The sequence below is a fragment of the Microcaecilia unicolor genome, chromosome 6 (assembly GCF_901765095.1).
Source record: "Microcaecilia unicolor chromosome 6, aMicUni1.1, whole genome shotgun sequence".
Taxonomy (NCBI): domain Eukaryota; kingdom Metazoa; phylum Chordata; class Amphibia; order Gymnophiona; family Siphonopidae; genus Microcaecilia; species Microcaecilia unicolor.
Window position 1 is genome coordinate 260578256 of NC_044036.1, and position 16079 is coordinate 260594334.

The window sequence follows — 16079 nt, forward strand, 5'->3', positions numbered from 1 at the left end:
AGGCTAAACTGTAATATCTTCAGATATGCAATGAGTGATTATAGTATGTATGAAACTCAGCTTATGAACTGGGGACTTGATGTGCTTTGAGCCTGACTGGGTCTGTGCATCTCAGGTTTTGTGGTTTTTGAAAGCCCTGGGCCACATTTGAGAAATCACTGATTCATAGTGATTATTAAAAACCACAAAATGTCTGCTGGGGAGCTGTTTTGGGGGACATCTTCACTGCTTCCTGTAACTATGACCTAGAAATTGCCATGCTGAATAATATTTGGTCTGAAACAAGTTGTATTCAAATGCACTGCATAAAACTCCTAGTAATGATAATGAAAGGTTTGGTTTAGCAAATATAATCCAGCTAGTCAATATTCAGCCAATGGCAGTGAGTGTTTTTTAAAATGTTGACTGCCACAGCCAAATTCAGATCCTGATATTCAATTTCGGACCAAGTCTGTCCACCAGCATTGAATATTCAGGGCTGATTAGACTGTTTTTTGCCCCTGGAACTTATGCTGGTCTCAGCTGATTTTTATCTGGGATTCGCAAAACAAATCTATGTGGGCACCAGACCCATATAAGGGGATGCTATGTCCTTTCCTCCCCTCTTTTCCGTACAAATAGGCCTCCCTTTCTTCCTTCCTCTCCGTCAAACAAGACCCACCCCTGTAGACCCCACTCCTAGTTAGTCGTAGAGGCCTACCAATGCAGTTATTGGTGGTTCAGTGGTCTTTGTGACAAATTTAGAAGAACAAAAAACCTCTGCAGTGTTGGGCAGTGGTCTTTGCAGCAGAACAGATGCCTAGTCGCTCCTGTCCAGGCTGGATCCTTCATCAAAATAGCTACTATGACCTCTAGTGGCAATTTCACGGTAGTAAGTTTGAAGTCATGGCAACCGTTATGACAAGTGAGCCAGTCTGGGCAGGAGTAACTGGGTATAATTTCAGCTCCAAAGATCACAGGCCCACCAATGACTGCAATAGTAGACCCAGAGAAGTCTATTGGGGGTGAGGGATTGGGGGGGGGGGGGATATAGGGTGGGACCTTGATGGGGAAGAAGTGGGTACTTGTTTGGTGGAGGAGAGAAAGGAGCAAGGGAAAGGGAATGGAACTTGATATATTACCTTTCTGTGGTTTTTGCAACTATATTCAAAGTGGTTTACACAGTTTATACAGGTACTTATTTGTAGCTGGGGCAATGGAGGGTTAAGTGATTTGCCCAGAGTCACAAGGAGCTGCAGTGGGAACAGAACCTAGTTCCCCAGGATCAAAGTTCACTGCACTAATCACTAGGCTACTCCTCTACTCAAGGGGAGTTTTTCGGGGGAGGGGGGATGGGGCCTTGTTTAGGGGGTATGGAAGAAATAATCTTTGTTTGGGAGAGGGAAGATGGGGTCTTTTTCTTAGGGGAGGGAGGGAAGAGGTGGGACTCTGTTTGGCAGGGTAGAAGGGGGGGGGGGGGGCAGCACAGGCAGTTTAGGCTGGTACCCAGATATTATACAAGTGCCAGCTAATATTCAGTGCAGGCACTCTCATAGCTAACCAGACAAAACTAGGACTACTATTTATGCAGTCCTACATGCCTGGTTAGTTATGTGGGTATCAGCACTGAATATTGTTGGCAACTGCATAAATCCTGGCTCGTCTCTGACTTCACCCCATAATGTCTCTTTGCTGCCTGATTCCAAAATGGCCACAGTGCTGTTATTCAGTGGCACTTCCAGTTAAGTGCCACTGACATAGGCGCCCGGTATAAGAGGCTTGGGGAGGCTATCAAGCTTATAATTGAAAAAAAAAAACGCCTATATTGCGACCCAAATCGGGAGATAGACGTTTATCTCACAAAAACGAATAAAGCGGTATAATCGAAAGCCGAATTTGGACGTTTTCAACTGCACTCCGTCGCGGATGCGGACAAAGTTGATGGGGGCGTGTCAAAGGTGTGGTGAAGGCAGAACTGGGGCGTGGTTATCGGCCGATCAGAGATAGGCGCCTTTCGCTGATAATGGAAAACAAATATGCGTTTTTAGCGAGAATTTAGGGCACTTTTCCTGGACCCTGTTTTTCCATGAATAGGGCCCCAAAAAGTGCCCTAAATGACCAGATGACCACTGGAGGGAGTCGGGGATGACCTCCCCTGACTCCCCCAGTGGTCACAAACCCCCTCCCACCACAAAAATATGCCATTTCACAACTTTTTATGTTCACCCTCAAATGTCATACCCACCTCCCTGGCAGCAGTATGCAGGTCACTGGAGCAGTTATTAGGGGGTGCAGTGGACGTCAGGCAGGTAGACCCAGGCCCATCCCCCCCCCACCTGTTACACTTGTGCTGGTAAATGGGAGCCCTCCACACCGCCCCCCAAACCCACTGTACCCACATGTAGGTGCCCCCCTTCACCCCTTAGGGCTATAGTAATGGTGTAGACTTGTGGGTGGTGGGTTTTGAGGGGGATTTGGGGGGCTCAACACCCAACGGAAGGGTGCTATGCACCTGGGAGCTCTTTTACCTTTTTTTTTTTTTTTTTTTAAGTGCCCCCTAGGGTGCCCGGTTGGTGTCCTGGCATGTGAGGGGGACCAGTGCACTACGACTCCTGGCCCCTCCCACGAACAAATGCCTTGGATTTATTTGTTTTTGACCTGGGCGCTTTCATTTTCCATTATCGCTGAAAAACAAAAACGCCCAGCTCACAAATTGTCGAATAAAACATGGACGTCTATTTTTTCCCAAAATACGGTTCGGTCCGCCCCTTCACGGACCCGTTCTCAGAGGTAAACGCCCATGGAGATAGACGTTTTCGTTCAATTATGCCCCTCCACGCCTCCCCAGCCACAGCAGGATGGATCAGCTGTTTCTATAGAAATGCTAAATAGTAGTAGTAGTTCTCCCGCAAGTCCCGCTGCTCTGGGGGGTTTAAATAGCAGCAGCTGCACTGAAAGCCTCTCTAGCCTTGTGTATAACCAGTTGTAATATGATTACCTTACTGCTGGGAGAGCAGAGCAGGGGAGTTGGCTAGAGGTGTCCTGGGTTGCCAGGGAGATATTTAACTAGGATGAATTCCTGCACATGAGCACTTCATACCAAAGAGACTTGCACTGACCCCTGAAATTTTAAAAGTGCTAAAAATAAGTTTTAAAAGTATTTGCATTAAATCTAATTGCAGAATTTAGGTGCTAGGAAGTGGGATTGGTATGCTATCCAGCTTATTTTCGAAAGAGAAAAACAACTATAGTGTGACCTAAATCGGGAGATAGACGTTTATTTCGCAAAGGCGCCCAAATCGGTATAATTGAAAAAATCGATTTTAGGCGTTTCCAACTGCACTCCGTCGCAGAAACGAATAAAGTTGACGGGGGCATGTCGGAGGCATGGTGGAGGCGGAACTGGGGCGTGGTTATCAGCCGAGGAGAGATGGGTGTCTTTAGCTGATAATCGAAAAAAAAAAAGGCGTTTTTACCGCGATTTTGGGTCACTTTTTTGGACTCTTTTTTTCATGAACAAGTCCCAAAAAAGTGCCCCAACTGACCAGATGACCACTGGAGGGAATCGGGGATGACCTCCCCGGACTCCCCCAGTGGTCACTAACCCCCTCCCACAAAAAAAAACACTTTACAAATTTTTTCCAGCCTCTAAGCCAGCCTCAAATGCCGTACCCACCTCCATGACAGCAGAATGTGTTTGATCCTCTCACAGCCTTTCCCTGGGTCAGATGTGGCTCTCGGGTGCAGTACAGGGTCACATCAGCATTGCATTGTGGTGGGTGTAGGGTATTGGGCTCCGTGATTTCATTAGCTTGTGTTACAGTCTCACGATGTTGGTAGTTGGTAGGCTCTTCTCCCATGGTGCTTTTCCCCCTGCCTACTGGGTCAGAGTGTGCCCTGTTGTGTTTCCTATTGTAGTCCATGCGGTAGTGGCCATTTTTGTAGGCCAGTTTTAGTTCCCTTTCCTGTGTTAACCACGTTAGATAACTTAGTTCTTACCTTGAATGTGGCTGAAAGAGGGCATTGTACAGCATTCTGCCAGCTCTGACCTACTGCTAATCTCAGTACCAGGGAGACTCGTTGCCAGTGGGGCACAACCTCTGATCTGCAGTTAACTGTGAGTAAATGTGGTTATTCCAATAAAGGACGTTTTTGGAGAGATTAGTCTTCAGGTGTCAACTGGTGTGCCAATGTTATATAGCAGCAACAAGTCCTAGAGGCCTGCGTGTATGCTGGTCCCTGGAGCACTTTTAGTGGGTACCGCAGTGCCCTTCAGCCAGGTGGCCCCAGGCCAATCCCCCCCCCCCACCTGTAACACTTGTGCTGGTAAATGGGAGGCCTCCAAAACCCACTGTACCCACATGTAGTTGCCCCCTTCACCCCTAAGAGCTATGGTAGTGTTGTACATTTGTGGGTAGTGGGTTTTGGGGGAGGGGGGTTGGGAGCTCAGCAACCGTGGTAAGGGAGCTATGCATGTGGGAGCTTTTTCTGAAGTCCACCGCACTGATCTAGGGTGCCCAGTTAGTGTCCTGGCATATCAGGGGGGCGAGTGTACTATGAATGGTGGCCCCTCCTATGACCAAATGACTCAGATTAGGATGTTTTTGAGCTGGGCGTTTTTAGTTTTCATTATCGCAAAAAAAAAAAAAAAACGCCCAGCTCAAAAACGTCCATTTTTTCGAAAATACGGTTCGGCCCGCCCCTTCACGGACCCGTTCTCAGAGATAAACGCCCATGGAGATAGGCGTTTCCGTTCAATTATGCCCCTCCACGTACTCAAATTTGCTCAAGCCATATGCAAATTAGTCCGTTTTTGGGAGTTTCTCATTTGCATATTTATGGGTAAAAATTGTTGGAAATGTTTAAAGCCTTAATGTTAGGGCATGACTCTGATCAAAAATGTGAATTTTGATCCAAAAATGAAGGGTTTAGCTAGTGTTTTTGACTAAAAATTCCCATTAGAGTGTCTGTATGTTAATCTGCATTCAAATAGAGCTCTCTGATTGGATGAGCAGCTCCTGTTAGAGAATCTGCCCGGGAACAGAGAGGAGAGGAGAGAATCAATGGGTGGGTGGGTGTGGATGGCTGGAGGGGGGGCAGGGGAGAGGAAAGAATCAATGGGTGGGTATGGATGGCTGGAGGGGGGGCAGGGGAGTGAAGAGAATTGCTGGGTGGGTGTGGCTGGCTGGAGGGGGGCAGGGGAGAGGAGAGTTGCTGGACATGGATGGTGGAGAGGGAAGGGAGAGAAAAGAAATGCTGGACATAGATGGAGGGGAGGGAAGAGTGAGGAAGGAGATGAGATGAGGGAAAAGGAAGAGAGAAAAACTGCACATGGATGAAGAAAATAGGCAGAAGTTAGATCCACTGGACAGTCAAATCTGCGGAGGACCCAGCTTTTACTTACGGATGTAGGACAAGAAATGAAGAAGAAAGGCAGAAAGTAAAGAAATAAATGGAAAGAAAGCCCTGGAAATGGAGTTAAGAGGACAGATAGCAGCAGAATTGGATACTGGGCCAGCATGATCAGAAAAATAAAGTCACCAAACAAAGGTAGAAAAGATCATTTTATTTTCATTATAGTGTTTGGAATATGTCCACTTTGAGAATCAGGTGCTCAACATTAAATGTTTATATTTATTTACTTATGTATGGCATTTTATCCCACATTAAATATGAATTAGGATGTTTTGTGGCTCTACATGAGAATTGTGATATTATGATCCTTGTTTCATATTGTTGATGGTCTGCATTTTCCGTATGGGTGGTATATTGGTGTATTAGGTTCTGCCCAGTGTAATATTTATGGTACAGTAAGGTTCTAAGTGTGTTTTTCCACAAAGTTGTGCATAATGTTTTGCAGTTGAGCAATTGTGGTTAGTATATGCTTTGAGCAACCACTTTATTCTTTCACATATGATACATATCTAATATCTAAATTTAATAAAAGGTATTGTTACTTTTATTTTTATTTATTTATTTTTTCTGTGTGTTAGACAATTATGGATTTAAGCTCCACCCCTGGCCCCACCCCTAACCCCACCCCCTTTAGCCTCCCCAAACAGTTGGGCCACCGACCACCTATGGCCACTGAATATCAGCAAACAGCCAGCCCTAAGCAATTTAAGTGGGTAGAAGCTCTCTCCCACCTACTTAAGTAACTTGAATATCGACTCCCATGTTTCTAGGGAAATAATCACCTGACTTTCACCTATAAAGAGAGAGATAACTAAAGGTCTACTTTCAGGCTTATTTTCGAAAGAGAAGGATGACCATCTTTCGACACAAATCAGAAGATGGGCGTTCTTCTCACAGGGTCATCCAAATCGGTATAATTGAAAGCCGATTTTGGATGTCCCCAATTGCTTTCCGTCGCAGGGACGGCCAAAGTTCATGAGGGCGTGTCGGAGGCGTAGCGAAGGCGGGACTTGGGCATGCCTAACACATGGACGTCCTTGACCCATAATGGAAATAAAAGGGCGTCCCTGACAAGCACTTGGATGACCTTACCTGGTCGTGTTTTTTTTTATGACCAAGGCACAAAAAGGTGCCCATACTGACCAGATGACCACCGGAGAGAATTGGGGTTGACCTCCCCTTACTCCCCCAGTGGTCACTAACCCCCTCCCACCCTCAAAAAATATCTTTAAAAATATTTTGTGCCAGCCTCTATGCCAGCCTCAGATGTCGTAATCAGGTCCATCAGAGCAGTATGCAGGTCCCTGGAGCAGTTTTAGTGGGTGCAGTACACTTCAGGCAGGCAGACCCAGGCCCATACCCCCCCACCTGTTACACTTGTGGTGGTAAATGTGAGCCCTCCAAAACCCACCACAAACCCACTGTACAGTTGTGGGTAGTGGGTTTTGGGGGTCTCAGCACACAAGGTAAGGGAGCTATGTACCTGAAAGCAATTTATGAAGTCCACTGCAGTGCCCCCTAGGGTGCCCGGTTGGTGTCCTGGCATGCCAGGGGGGCCAGTGCACTATGAATGCTGGCTCCTCCCATGACCAAAGGGCTTGCATTTGGTTGTTTCTGAGATGGGCATCCTTGGTTTCCATTATCGCCGAAAATCAGAAACGACCAAGTCTAGGGATGACCATTTCTAAGGATAACCTAAATTTCAAGATTTGGGTGTCCCTGACCTTATTATCGAAATGAAAGATGGACGTCCATCTTGTTTTGATAATACAGGTTTCCCCGCCTCTCCATCGGGATGTTTTGCGAGGACGGCCTCAGCAAAACTTGGGCGTCCCTTTCGATTATGCCCCTCCATGGGTAACTCAAAGCTATTCCTACTTCTAGAACTCTCTAAGGATGGAAGTGTTAGAGGACAGGAGCCAGAGAAGGTTAGTAATACTAGCTATAACTGAAAACATCCCTTCTCCAGGACTGTAAAAGGATAGATGAGTTCTATAACTCAATACATTCTCAGTTGACCATACTAATATCCAGTTACTATTCACACAAAATGTATATGACTTCCAGTCTCAGGGGATACTCTTCAAAATGCACTAATTTACAATCTGCTTGGGTCTAGAAAACTATTTCTCACATACTTTCACTTAGCTGAACAATAAATTCCCAAGATTTTTTTTAAGTTTAAAAATGAGTGCTCCTTTTATTTGAATATTTGTGGCTTGATATACTACATCATTATACTAACTGCAGTAAACAGATTTTTAAAATATTTGATACGCAGATTTGCATCTTTGTATTCCACTGAGTTGATACTTACTTCTATCCATCCATCTATCTATCTATGAAGAGAGAGGGTATTTGAGGATCTCAAACATAGGGGTCCTTTTACTAAGATGCGTAAGCGTCTACGTACGCCCAACACGTACCAAAATGGAGTTACCGCCCGACTACCGCATGGCTCTTACGGTAACTTCATTTTTGGCGCGCATCCGATACACGCATCTGAAATATATTTTTTATTTTCGGGTCCCCCGTAACGGACATGCACCAAGCGGCATTTGGAGTGCATAAGTCATTACCGCCCGGTCACTACATGAGTCTTTGCCACTAGGTCAATGGCTGGCGGTAAGGTCTCAGACCCCAAATGGGAGAGTGGCAATTTTCATGTTGCCGCACGTCCATTTTTGGCAAAAGGCCTTTTTTACATGCCAGCTAAAAAATGGATCGGCACACGTCCAAAACCCGTGCCTACACTACCGCAAGCCATTTTTGAGCATGCCTTTGTAAAAGGACCCCATAGAGAGGAGAGCCAGTAATTTAATATAGCATTTGTATTCCATCAACTCAAAGTGGATAACAAATTGCATATGAAAACATAGAAAACAAGTGTAAATGAGAAAAGAAAAATAATAACAAATATTAAAACAAGTAAGTTTTCAAACATTTTCAAAAAGAATAATAAGAATTCAAAGTTCTCAATTCCTTTGGTAGAGAGCACCAAGTTTGTATTGCAATGATATGGTTGTGAGTTATGTCATCACTGCAGAAAGAATGTATGGTAATTTTGGAGTTTATATATATATATATATATATATTTTTTTTTTTTTTTTTTGCCTTCTAGCGGACCTCTTCCCCAGTGAAGTTATCGAAACCTGGCCATTTTGGCAGAGGCTCCGAGTTTGACAGCTTGAAAGCTAAGTAACATAATATGAGTTCTTAAGAATTGAAGATTTTAAAATTTGGGTAAATGACAAAAGGCAGCGTGTGCATTTGAAAAAACTGCATGCACTCAGTTAGCCAAGCTTCTGAGGATCCACAACAAAATTTAACAACAAAAATTGTAAAGTGTGTGAAAATTTTGTAAGAAGTTTGTTTTCTTTGGTGACATTTGATGAGAACTATTTAGGTGCTGGGATTCTGTTTGTATTACCTGGGCATGAACATTTACACCAGCATTTGGCAGGCATAAATGCTTATGCCCAAAGTTAAGCACAAAGGGCTAGATTCTATATATGGCACCTGAAAATTCCACATGGAAAAAAATACACCTAGGCGTACAAACTGGGCAGGCGACACCTTGGCACTCTCCTTTCATCCCAACTATACACTCTATATATTCACACTTGACAAGTTGTCCAAGAAAAAAAGTGGAATTTATTATGGCCACAGCATTCTACAGTTTACATATGCAAAGACATTTCCAATAACAAGTAATTCCATTCATGTAGATAGTTTACATCAACAAGCAATAACATATATAACTCTACCGTGTTTCCCTGAAAATAAGACATCCCCTGAAAATAAGACCTAGTAGAGGTTTTGCTGAATTGCTAAATATAAGGCCTCCCCCGAAAGTAAGACCTAGCAAAGTTTTTGTTTGGCCCCGATGGGACATGGACACAGATACCTTAATTTTTTTCACTGCAACCCAAAGACAAAATAATCCTACCTAATAAAAAGCACATCCAACATTATGAAGCTGCCAGCGTTGCAGTGAAGCCTGAAGCCCTGAAGTGTTCATCGGCTTCGTAATAGCTCCGCCCTCCACTCGCTAGCCCTGCCCTCGTAGCACAGCTGATCACAACAAAGTTGCTTGCGCTGTTCTGCCCTCCCGCCCCTCGCTGTCAAAGCCCCACCCTCGGAGCCCTGCCGTCCTCTGAGCCCTCCACTCACTAGCCCCGCCCTCAGAGCACAGCTGATCACAACAAAGTTGCTCGCGCTGTTCCGCCCTCCCGCCCCTCGCGCCGTGTCACTCACTCAGTTCCTCGCGCTGCTAAAAAAAAACCGTCACGGGGGGCAAGGGGTCAGTAACGCGGAGGGGGGGGGGGGTTGAAATCGAAGGGACAGGGGAATCTGCAACTCCGTGGGAGGGGCGTGGGTGGAACTTCGAAACAAGCAGGACTGGTTGGAGGTGGTGTTGAAAGGCGTTAAAAGAAAAAAAAAAGGAGAGCCTAAGTTGCAATGCCACACCCCTGAGCAAAAACAGACAAGTTACCCGGGGAGAAGGAAATTTCCGTCTTACCGTAGTTCCACCGCTTCTACCAGGTTTTCCTTCTTACAGATTGTTGTACATGGAATTGATGGTAGTAACAAGAAATTCTTGATAGGATTCACAGTTTGTCTGGTTATGCTGGTTTGTGATGACAACTACTGTACAGTATATAATAAATGTTCTTTTTTTTTTTTGTTCAACAATAAATGTGAATTCTTCATGAAAAAATAAGACATCCTCTGAAAATAAGACCTAGTGCATCTTTGGGAGCAAAAATTAATATAAGACACTGTCTTATTTTCGGGGAAACAGGGTATCTGCTATCTAAAGCAGTTCAGGGCAAGAGGTCTAGCCTTCTGAGCCATACAGCTCCCTCTACTTATTTCTTACTCACGAAATAGCTTTCTTGCTCTGCCTGGGGCATATACTGCAGACATGCGTAGGCGCTAATATCACATCTTTAATCGGGGAATTGCCGTAAAAGCATCTTTCCCTTCACAACAATTGACTCTCTTTCTTGAAGCCTTAAGCCTTCCCATTCCATCCAAGTATGAGGTAGGCACCGCAGATCATCTGTTACTCTGGCACTGGCTCCCCTCTGTACAAGAGGGGAGCTAGAAGTAGCAGGCAAAATGGTGATTACACATTTAACACCATCACCCTTAGTGCATCCAGTGACCCCCCCCCCTTTTCTCCGCCCCCTGGACTTTGCCTCTGGTTGTCTGTCTCCCACTCCCTTTACCTTTCTCTTTACTACCTCCCCCTTACTAACCTTAACCTAACTTCCTTAAACCTGCCTGTGAGCCCTTCACTAATTCTCCTGCCCCCTCCTTTCCCTCCTATGACCTCCTCCGGCGGCCGCCCATTTGTGCTTCTCACCGCTTATACAGCTGGGTCATTGTCTTTTCTCTTAAGTATGCCTACATTTTATAGAATAGGCTTAAATTTCCATGTGGTTTATAGAATACGCCAAGTGCCTCTCCACATGACCAAATTTAGTTGCGATCATTTACACTATGTTTTACTTGGCGTAAATCCTAATGCCTAAATTAAGCACAAACGCCCAAATTCTATATAGCGCGCCTAGAGATTTGTGCTGAAATCAACATGGATTCTATAACAATGCACGTAACTTAACAAGCTAATGAGCGCTGATAACAGCACTTAACAAGCAAAAATGAGCACTAATTGGTTACAGGCGGGGAAATGGGTGTTTTGTGCTTGTTCTGCAATTTATATGAATAGTTATAGAATGTGGCCCAGTGTGCCTAAATCTACATACAGGTATTTACGCCAGGTTTTTGTTGGTGTAAATGGATGTGCATAGATTTAGGCATTGATATATCAACTAAACATAATCTATGTACTGCACCTAAATCTAGGCACCGATTATAGAATACACTTAGTCAGTACTGATTTCAGCACCAATTTTTTAGGCGCCATATATAACATCTCTCCCAAAGTGGGTGTATTCTATAACAAAGCCCATAGATTTTAGAAATTTCCACGCCCCACCCATGGTCATGCCCCCTTTTCAACTATGCAGCTTAGAATTTACGTGCACCGTGTTACAGATAAAGCTTATGAAGTTGTGCGGGTAGATCCTAATTAATGCCAATTAGGGCTGATAATTGCTTGTTAACATCCAATTGACAGTGCTGATTAGTTAACCAATTAAGTTACGAGCATTGTTAGAGAATACACTTCGATTTCTGCATGGAAATTAAAGTGCGATATATAGAATCTGGCAGAAAATGCAACTGAGCTAGTATTCTATAAAGTCTGTTTCATACAAAATGGTCTTTATAGAATTGTGCTTAGTGAGATCATCCCAGCACCTAAGTTTGGGTGACATATACAGAATTCCCCCCTTACTGATGCTGGTTATAATCTACCCAATTGTATTTATTCTCTACTAATGCAGTAAAACGCTCAGACCCCTGCAGGTCCAGTACAGTCATCTTTATCTTGATAGGACAGGGTCTGTAAGTGATGTAAGACAATATAGGATGACAGTATTACACCTGGATGGAATTGCTGAGTAGACTGGATAAACCAGATAATCATTTTCTGCCTTCATTTATTAATGCTACTTCTAAGCAGACGAACAGTGCTGGCTTAACCATTAGACAAATCAGGAAATTGCATTGGAAAGCAACTTCTGGAGGGGAGACAGCAAAAAGCAGCCTCAATCAAGGCAAAACTGTAGGTCCTGACACTTTTACCTTCAGGGACCGTGGGCAGGTTTCAAATCTGGTAAATATCTTTTGGAGATTGGTCTTATGCATTTATCAATGAAACAAAGCTTAATATTTAAAAGTATAATACCCAATTATGTACGTTTACAGGATTGTTCTGTAAAGAGTACTGTGAGTGATCATGATGATTATATTTCATTATCAAAATATCATTGGGTAGCCAAGGGGGCCTCAAAGTTAATTGGGGAGGGTGTTGCAATGCTGAGGGTTCACTTAGGGTACTGAATATCCTTGAATAGGCCCTGCTGATGGATTTAATGTGAAGCCCCATACTAGATAGAATGTAGAAATTGGAAATCGGAGAAATAAAATTTTGACTCTATTTCAGAAAAGGTTTCACTGACTAGAGCCTTTTCTAAACAGTGCACGGGTAATTGGCTGCATGTGCTGCAGGAACAGCCATCTCACAATGTTACATGCTAAAATACTTAATGGAGGAAACCAGGCAGTTTACAGGTATACACCTGCTGCTTTGCAAACCTACACATTCCATGCCGCTAATTGCCAACAGAGGCTACAATCCTTATTTGTTTCCCATTTGGAGGGTGAATAATGGTGGATTTAAGGGGTGAACTCTATTTAGACAAACCTATATATAGAAGGGAACAACATATTGGGTCATACATGATTATTCCCTTTATGAAATGGAGAATTCACATGTTGATGTTTGACCCACCCACACTACATCCCCTTCATATTTATATGTGGTGAGAATTTGCACAAGTAAAATACCAGCTTTCCAAAATCAGGTTTTACCTACCGGTATGTATGCACAGTATACATGTAAAAAGCCAGTGTTTAAACATATAAACTATGATTGGGGTTTCTAAAACAAGGACCAGCAAGAACAATAAATCCAAAAATAGGATAAAGGAAATGGCTTTATTGAAGCAATTTGGAAGACCCGACATGGGCTGTGTTTCAGCAAACTTGCCTTCATCAGGGATGTGCATCAAAATACATATAAATACAAAGAAAAACACATGAAAACATACTTCTTTATCCCACTTTTGGTTGATATCATTGTTCTTGCTAGTACTTTCGATGCTGTGTCCCTTTTCCTCTGCTCCTGTCTCTTCTAAAACAAGGGTCATAATCTACTTCTTGTGTAAAGTCCTCTGTACTTCATGGTAGCCCAAGAAACCTGATTTTAAGTCTTCAGACTCTCAGGTGCCAATGATCAAAAGTAAATGTGGGCACTATAGCCATTAACTCCATATACTAGCACCCGTATTTACCAGTGCAGAATGTCTAGCATATCAATGAGCTCGCCAGGCCTTAGTGCTGATAGCATGCAAATGTAGTCAAGCTTATTTAAATGAGGTCAATTTGTATTCCTCCCCAATGATCAGAAAAAGCACCTGAAACAAAGGTGCCTTAGTGCTGTAAAAAATAATGCCAGGTCCGAGCAGGTTGTTGGAAGACAGGATTTCTCATGATTATCATGCTTCTCTCATGTTTCTTTCTGTAACATCTACTGGGTTTGATTGCTTTTAGAAGCAGAAGGAATCCTGTGCAAGCCCTTGAGCACTGGTTGTGGGAAACAGCAGACCCAAGCAAAAGCACACATTGGTGTTCTTGTCCTGTGTCTAAATTTAAAGTGCCCATGCTTAAAAAGAAACCCAAAGTACACATTGACGACTGTTACTTGCATCTAAATATAAGCATCTAAAAAAAATTTAAATGCTTATATTTAGGCTACAGAAAACAGATGCCAATGTATGCTTCACATTTGGGTTTTATCAGGTACATGCGCACAGGAACTGAGCTTACCGCCAAACTCTTCTGCGCACCTGCCAAGCACAATCCTCTCACGCCAAAGTGCTGAACTCCCTAATGCTCAAAGCTATGAGTGTGCCTATATTTGTATCTTATTAGCATTGAGCTTTAGTGTATTGTTCCAGCACTATTTTTTGGCGCTATTCAGAATAGTACTGGAGTTTTGATCATCTGCCCTCAGACAGAGGCTGTGTAGATGATGACAGTTACAGCCTTTAACAGAATGGTATCATACAGTCTGTGTTGTGTTAGAACCCCTTCCCCATCTTCCCCCTCCCCATGCCCAATGATAGCCCAGGACAATCCCAATGGGTTGAATGTTTCATCGTCATAATATAAGCATAAATGTCATTGCCATAAAATATACACATACATCCAGAATTGTCTTGTGACATCTGCTTGTTATACTACTATTATGTTTTATCATTATAATGTTACCCAAGATCCTTCTGTAATACTAAATGTCTATTTTCTTATATATTTCCACTATTCATGATGTATTGTAAGCCACATTGAGCCTGCAAAGAGGTGGGAAAATGTGGGATACAAATGCAATAAATAAATAAATACATAAAATGTTTAAACATGTTAATTATTAAACCAGTATTGACTCATGTTGGACAGCAGCACAGAGAGAAGAAAGTTATTTAATATCTCAGATCTTCAGCGCCGATAATCAATGCCCATCACCTTAACTACTCTGAATTATGTAGAAGATATAGTGTACTGCTCATATGTGTGAGTGAGTGGGAAAGGGACAAGCTGAAAACAGAAGAAGACATGAGATACTGCAATTTATTATTGTCATGACTAATAATCAAAATGTTTGGTTTAAATCATGCCATTTTCTCAGGTCATAAGCATTTAACAAATCTCTAGAACAGCAACCAAGTTACTGGATCTGTCCAAACCCTGAATTAAGCAAGACAGCAGTCTCGCAACCTTCCCCACCCCAATCCAAATGATACTGCTGCAGTTTCCACAGCTCATTTTGAGTATGGTAAACGAGGGAAACTATTTGAGGGAAAGGGACAGGGACTTGTACCACTGTGCGAATCTTTAGGGATATCAAATATACTTGCATTCATAAACTCTTACTGCCCGATATGTAAAACCAAATTTGCCAGCCAAGAATGGCTCCTGACTAGTTAAGTGGCATTTAACCAGCTATCCGGCAATATTCAGTGGGAGATTGATGATTATCTCCTGCTGAATACTGCCAGTTAGCACTTAGCAAATAACTGGTTATATCGCACGATATAACCATTTATCCACTAATATTCAGCTGGCTAAGTTTGGCAGTCAAATTCGGCCACTGAAATAACAGGTCTCTCTTTGGCTGGTTTCAACTTAACCAGCCTGTGCTTATATTGGCTTGGCTGGTTAAGTTGAAACAGACCTAAAACACCTGAATATTCATTGTTGGTTGCCAGAAATGGCCTGACATTTAATATTCGTGTTCAGCGCGGACCAAAGGAATCAGCCAAGCTAACTTCTGCTGTTTGAATATCAGGCTCCTGGTGTTTAAATATGGCAGGTCCTAACACTCTGTATCATAGAACATTTTTTCATCTCAAGAACCCCCAGGGCTTTCAGAAAAGAGGCCATGACATGGCTGCATAGTCACCCGAAATGACAGTATGGTATGTTAGTATTACAGTAGTTCAGTGCTGAATTTAAAAGGGGTAAAAGCCAAACTATGTATGTTTGACTAATTGTAATAACTGTATGTTAAGTAACACTTAATAAATTGTAGGGTAGGAATACAATGTGGAGGGCCTTGAGGCTGAAAGGATGACTTACTGTGTCCATGTTAATATTTTCTCTGGCTTCTGTAAATTCAACATTTGAAAAGGGTTTTCAGGAAAACATGTAATGGAAAGTCATCAGTAGAGTTGTACAAGACTGGCATGCTGGTGATCAGGAATGCCAGTTAAATTTTAGGGAACAACTTTGGATATTTACTTTGGGAACTGAGAGCTCTCAGGTTTTGAATGGTGGAACTGAGTGGCTATCACTGCTTTGATTGGATTCCATATGCTGTGATTTGAATGATTCTATGTGTTATGATGTGCTATGTGATCAATTACTGTTCTATGGGAGTTTGGTCTTGTGTGAGTGTCTTTCCTATCTAAAATGGCATTCCTTTGCTAATC

The 16079-nt window shown here is 43.0% G+C and overlaps 1 long non-coding RNA gene across 1 annotated transcript; it reads left to right on the forward strand.

The window, feature by feature from the left end:
* The first annotated feature begins 1506 nt into the window (after window positions 1–1506).
* On the forward strand, window positions 1507–15283 carry LOC115471697. Its single transcript, XR_003942399.1, has 3 exons — window positions 1507–1517; window positions 4724–4731; window positions 15209–15283. It is a non-coding gene; the product is annotated as an uncharacterized LOC115471697 (long non-coding RNA).
* Window positions 15284–16079: the final 796 nt, after the last annotated feature.